General features: G+C 34.3%; 1 pseudogene; it reads left to right on the top strand.

The window, feature by feature from the left end:
* Positions 1-621: 621 nt before the first annotated feature.
* On the top strand, positions 622-3,475 carry LOC140047571 (uncharacterized; annotated as a pseudogene).
* The last annotated feature ends 3,315 nt before the right edge of the window (positions 3,476-6,790 follow it).

Genomic DNA, 6,790 nt, shown 5'->3' with positions numbered 1-6,790 from the left:
TGTGATTGGCAAAAAGTAGCGAAGAAACTCGAATACGTATGCGCATAGCATGACGCTTTCGATTCTAAAAAACAAATTCACCTATTGGAAAATCGGCTTTATGAGGTTGAAATAAATGCAATTGATCACAAAATTATTGAGCTCTCACAAAGAAATCTAAGCGATGGAGCAACAAAATTTGAGTGGGATATTGAGGCAGCTGCCAACCTGAAATAATTGAAATCAAGGAAGATCTGCCATTAGCATTTATAAGGCTAGACTAGATAATGTGAGTGAGTGGCCGAGCGGTTAAGACAGTGGAACCGTAATTACGTAGCCATAACATCGGCAGGGGTTCGAGGCTCACTCACTCCATGGTTCTGGTGGTAGAACGAGTCTTCTCGGATAAGGACTATAAACATCTAGCTCGTGTGCACTTTAAAGAAGCTAGTACATCTTTCGAGACGAGTAGAGGGTTACCCCGGTGTACTAGTACATCACAGCCACTGATCACCATCTGGGCCGGCCCTCTGGAAGAACAGTCTTTGACTGAAGAGGTTACCCAGTATAAATATATATTTCAATCAATCTATATTTCAATGTTTTAAGCCAGCATGGAGTTGCTGGACAAGCATATCAATCATGGAAAGAGTTTCATTGGAAACCAGGTTCAAGGTCAGTTTTTACAATATTGGAAGTTTTCCTTCAGTTGGGTGAAGTCCAGGTTTTAATGGAAACCGAGTTTGAAATTCCTAGCGCCCATGTTAAGCGCCTTATACAAGGAAATTGATATTTCAATAGAGGGGTACATTACTTAAAATTTGTGACACCTTAATTTTGTAGTATTTGTCCATAGTGTTTCAAGAACGAATTCTGCTCATTATAATATAGTTTTAATTTATTTCCACATCTGTTCAATAAATTGCCCCCAAATGTTAAAAATAGTTTGATAATAATATTGATGAATAAAGAGATTAAAAAAAACAAACAATACATTGCCTTTTGTTTTTCCAGAATTAAACATCAAGACTTCTTAAAGGCCAGGTGCGGGCAAAAAATTTCTATTGATCATACATTCCAATAATTATCGATCTATAGTTTCCCCTATGTTTCATAATTTTTGGGATTTTATTTGTGTTACACGAGCTTGTTGAAAATAAGCATTTTCATATCAGTGGGGGGATAGTTCAAATTACACAGTAAAATCTCTATTCTTTTGTATACACATTTTGTAAATAGAGAGGCATTTTAAAAAGCTGTGAAAAATAAATGGTGTGGTAAAAAAATGTTATCAGATGACTAAATATAGGTATAACTTGAATATTACATTTCTGATATTTTTATTCAACTTCAGATTTTTATTTTCATGCTATAGCAAAAATTATCCACCGTATATCCACCATCTTTTTTCACCGTCTAGGGACATGTTATTACATTAGGTTAACTACCTAACTACTGAAAAAAAGTCTTCCTGGTTTTTATGGAATTTTGCCAAATTTTGTATTTGACCATATTAAGGGAAATTCATGTTTTTTCGTCTCGATTTCTGTTACAAATATTTGATTTATGTACAATTAACCAAATATTATATTTAAAATTCATGTCTGTACCTGAGCTTTAAAAACCTACAAAGAAAATGAATTTTCTATAACTCCAAAAATCCACATGATGGGCATGTTGATCATTTGCACTGGAAAGTGGGTCTTGGCCTGGTGAGCTCATCCATGCATCATTTAACAGGCGAAAGTGAGTAGTTGGTGGTATGCGAAGTGGCCTTGCACAAGCATTGTCAGTAATAAAATCACATTTAACATTCTGCCAGCTAGACGCTTAAGCAAAAAGGAAAATATATCGTTATACCTGTAAGAAATACTGTAAACAAGCTTGTGTACATTTTATCTTGATTTTTTATATTTTTTTTTTTAAAACAGGCAGAAGAAATTAAGACAAAAGAGCAAAAGAGTACAAACCGGTTAGTTACTTGTTTTTTGTTAAGATACAGTAGTTGCCAGCATTTATAAAATATAACTAATTTATTTTTTTATTTTTTAGTTGATATATTTAATTTTAAGATCTTTTTTGGATAATTTAATAGTGCTTACTTTTTACATTTATTTTAATATAATTATTATTATTGTAAACTTTTTTTTTGTATGCATAAAACATATAATATCATATAATAATATGCTGTTTTCAGTCTAAAATAAATGTGTTATCAATATTAATCAATATTAGCCTGATTGATTGTATAAAGTGGATAGTTCAAGCTATATTATTTATTTTTATTTATTACTTCATTAGATTAAAAACTCCTACACTGAATTGATGAGAAAATATTACATTAAAAAAGCACTATCATAAATTATGTGATTTTATTATTATATTTATTTCAGCATGATCTGGGACAACCAAAAGGATCAGATCCCAATAGGAGAAGTAATTTTGGCTAGATCTTTCCAGTTCAAGAGGGCACAACTGAGCGGGGAAAGGCATGGCTGATGCAATGAAGGCCTGTGAATACAAAGTTGACAGACGGGCAGTGCGAGATCGCATATCTTATTTGATGGATAAGGTGAAAGGAAAAACTAACAAAAAAAAGGCAGCCAGTGGAATTGCAGTAGAGGAGACAGATGAGGAAAAGCAAATAAGGGAAAGTATTAAAGAAATTCATCCAAGAAAAAGAGGACATAGAAATGTTACCAAAGGAAAGAGGAGTTGAAGAGAAGAAAAAGGCTGATGGTGCAGAAATGAGAAAACGTGCATGCGAAACATTTGGAGAAACACGGAAAAGGTAATGCCAAATATATGTAAAATGTAGAGGCAGATTATTTTTGTAAATTTATTTTTAGGCTTGGTGGTGAAAGTAGAGGAGGAACAGTGGGAATGACGCACTCAGTATAATTCAGAAAAAAATGGAGATGGATCAGCAACTGCGAAGGGAGGAGATGGAGAGGAAAAAAGAGGAAGAAGAAAGAAGGAGGGCAGAAGAAAGAGGAAGGGAGAGACGATTTGAGGCTTTTCAACAGCAACAACTGCAACAACAACAACAAATGCAGCAGCAAATACCCTTAACAAAGGAAAAAAAAACACTTATTTCATTTTTTCATTTCTTTATTCGACAACAAGCGGTCCAGGGATTGCGACAGCAACAGAGCACCATAACACATTTGTGTCCGCAATCCCTGTAACATACAACTTAATACAAGTTAAAAATGAATAAAAAATATACAGAATATATAAAAAATTTAATTAATTTGTATTACTGTGTTACACAATTTAAAATACTCCTATACAATTAAAATAAATTTAGCGTACTTTTAAGTAAAACACTTAAGGGAAAAATATCCAATCATTTTCCCTCATAAAAACCTCATTTGCATATTCAATAAAAACTTTTGCTAGCAAAAAAAAAATGGCAGCAAAAAAACAAAAACCTGATTGGAAAGATGAAGAAAAGGAGGTGTTGCCGAATACGGAAAACGAACAAATATTTTAAGAGCTGCTTTCGATAGCAATATAACGTACAAACAAAAAACACAAGCCTGGCAAGAAATAACAGCTGCCGTCAAGCAAACAAATCCAACTGCAGACAGGGATTAGCAAAATGTAAAAAAATTGGAAAACCTTTGTCGCAGGCTATGGGGAATATTATGTCTCACAAAAAAGACATAATGCAAACAGGTAAAATTTAGTTTAATATTATGACTGTTTTAAGGCCCAAACCTACAGATACAGTAACAATAATGTTTTTCGATAGTTTGGCATGCTTAACGCATGGCACTTTTATGTTACTTATATAACGAAATTTTTCAGTCCAAAGATAGCAATAAATAACAAAATATGTATGTATTTGTACAGTATAACAATAATATTGTAGTATTAGCAGAACAATACAAATATATAAATTTATTCATTTAAGATTCAAACAATGCAACTTGTGTTCATTGACTTACCGATACCAAGAGTACACAGACGGAATTCATAATTACAACGACAACTGGTTAATATCCTTGCACCTACTTGTGTTTTTACGCCACAGTCAGATGGTAAGTTATCGTTTATCATTATTACCATCACCATCTTCACAACCACAAATAGCATCTATTGTTTTGGCCTACCTCAATTGGTTATAGCGTCGGGTTCGAATCTCGATTGGGGCGAAGTATCACCCAGTATGTATCTCTTTTTTTTTCAGAGTCACACGGCTGCCAGTAGTGTCCTTCATGCTTTAGAAAACACCATAAACGAAAAACTACCATCAAAAGTATTACTATGTGGTTTGGAGCACTTCGAAGCCTTAAGTGACCGATCTTATAATTTTACATGTGTTGCATGTGGTATTCATCCCCCTATCCTTACAACGAACTTGCAGAAAAAGGCATGTTTTTCATTGGATGGTAAGTTCATGGACTGACTATTCAGTAGGCCTATATCATTAGCAATTTAAAAAAAATGTGTGTAATCCCCGCCCAGTCTCATCCCAGAAATATAAATGGAGGATACGTATAAGCAATTTACTTCAGATTATTAGAAGTAATACATAGCAAACCACCTTGAAATTGTAGTTTCAGAGTTGGAGCTGCCGGACCTTACAGATGAGAGCGACCGTTGACATTGAAGACTTTTGGACGAACGTAAAAAAAGAGAAGCTGATGAATGGGTTACTCACAGGTTAGTGTTTTTTTTTAATTGGATAAAATAATCAATATTATAATTACAAATACATGCAGAAATAATATCAACTAGAGGGTACTCCGAGAGTACAAACCTCCGCCTACTGTAAAATTCCCCTACATAAAATTCCCCCCGAAAATGTTTTTTTTTTTTTATTAGTTCTAAAGTGTAAATAGGCTAACTGCACACTACAAAGTTGTGGATGAGTGTTTGGTGTAATGGTTATGTATCCAGCCTCTCACAGTTAAGGTCCCTGGTTCAAGTCCCTGGTTCAAGTCCTGCTGAGAGTTTTTTTAAATTTTTTTATTAATTTTTTTTTTTTTTTGTGGACCTTGATCTTTAACCCTGACCCTTCAAAATGTAACCAAAATTATATGATGAGTCATTGATCATTGTGGCTAAGTTTGGTGAGAATCGGATCAAAACTGTGGTCTGTAGGCAGTAATATAGTTTTTTGTTAGTTGTGACCTTGACCTATGACCTTTCCCCCTCAAATTCGAACTCGTCCGAGATTTTTGGGCATAGATCATTGTGTCCAAATTTGGTTAGAATCGGATAAAAACTGTGGCCTCCAGGCTGTTCACAGACACACAAACATACAGGGGTGAAAACATAACCTCCTTGGCGGAGGTAATTAGGATAGGAGTTAGGATACAAACTGACCAGGTAATGTTTGATGTGCTTATGCATTTATTTTAAACAAGGCCATATAGGTGGCTGCAGTCGCATGCTCATTAGTGTTTACCGACCAACCTACCAACTGACCGAAATTACTGAACATGTTTAAAAATGTTGAACTGTTTAAACTTTTGACGTGCTCGTATAACGTAATTTCGAGTTGAAAAGTAAGTCAAGAAAACAGAAATCGGGCAAAAAGAGTGCGCAATAACATTTAACGCGCAGTGCGCGCGCAACAATCTGCGCACTCATGGCAATTTTGTAAACGCTTAAAATTGCCTGAAACGTACTCTTATTTCACCGAAAATAAATTTTGACAATTTTTAGCGCGCGAGTACCAAATTTTATTTAATTGTGATTCATGGTTGTGAAGATATGATTACAAACGTGATTTTGTTAAATCGTGCGTAGACCGCGTAATTTTTTATTGCACACCGTGAAAACATAACCATATCGATTCCTGGCCATTATGAATATACTGTGAAAAATTGACTTAGCTAGATTAAACTGATATCAAGATAAGGTCAGAAAGCGATAACGTAAATAACTTATACTAAAATTCATCTTATAGTAGAGCAGTTAATGACCTGAGCTGTGCATTTTATTACCAAAGCATGAAACTTGGCACAAAGTTTCTTTGATGTATATAGATTCAAAATATCGGCGGGTGCCAAGTGTCCAACGTCCGGTATGGCGGCCATCTTGATTTCAAAATGGCCACCATAAAAACAAAAAATGTTCATATCTTGGCAACTATACACATTAGAGACTTAATTCTGGTCTCAAATTGTTCACAAACTATATATTTCTATTTGCTCTAATGAAAAGTTTCGTCCAAAAATGACCGGAAATGACGTTTCTTACAGTTTGACCTTTGACCTCGTATTTGTATATCTCTGTAACTACTGGTCATTTTCAATCGATTTTGGTGTCATTTTGTTCAGAATAAATACATTTATATTTGTAGTAATGAAACATTTTCACATAAAATGACCGGAAATACAATTTATGACCTTTGACATAATTATGTGAACATACTGTATGTGGTTAAATTGGTATAAATGCACCTACTTTTTTTAAGAAGGGGGTACGGTGCCCGATATTTAAATTAAATTGTTTCGACTATCCATTTTAGATGATATTGGAACTGATACCGTTATGATAACAGACGACGTCGATGTTCTTTCCGATTGCATCGTAAATGAAACACCTCAAACAAGGACAGAAGATTATGAAATCCTGTCGCTTGGAAGCGAAACAACGGCATCAATAGACGACAGTGACACTGTTGCCGTCAATGCAATGCCAACAACACAATTTCATCACGTCATTGACTCGCTTCCAGAATCTTGGGACGATGATATGAATGGCAAGATATTTTCTTTAAGATACTACTTCTACTACGCAATGATAAAATGTATGATGATATTTATATTTGTTTTTCCATTTAACAGCTTAT

The sequence above is a fragment of the Antedon mediterranea genome, chromosome 4 (assembly GCF_964355755.1).
Source record: "Antedon mediterranea chromosome 4, ecAntMedi1.1, whole genome shotgun sequence".
NCBI lineage: Eukaryota > Metazoa > Echinodermata > Crinoidea > Comatulida > Antedonidae > Antedon > Antedon mediterranea.
Note: the sequence above shows the minus strand (reverse complement) of the source record. Positions and strands in the feature narration are given on the sequence as shown.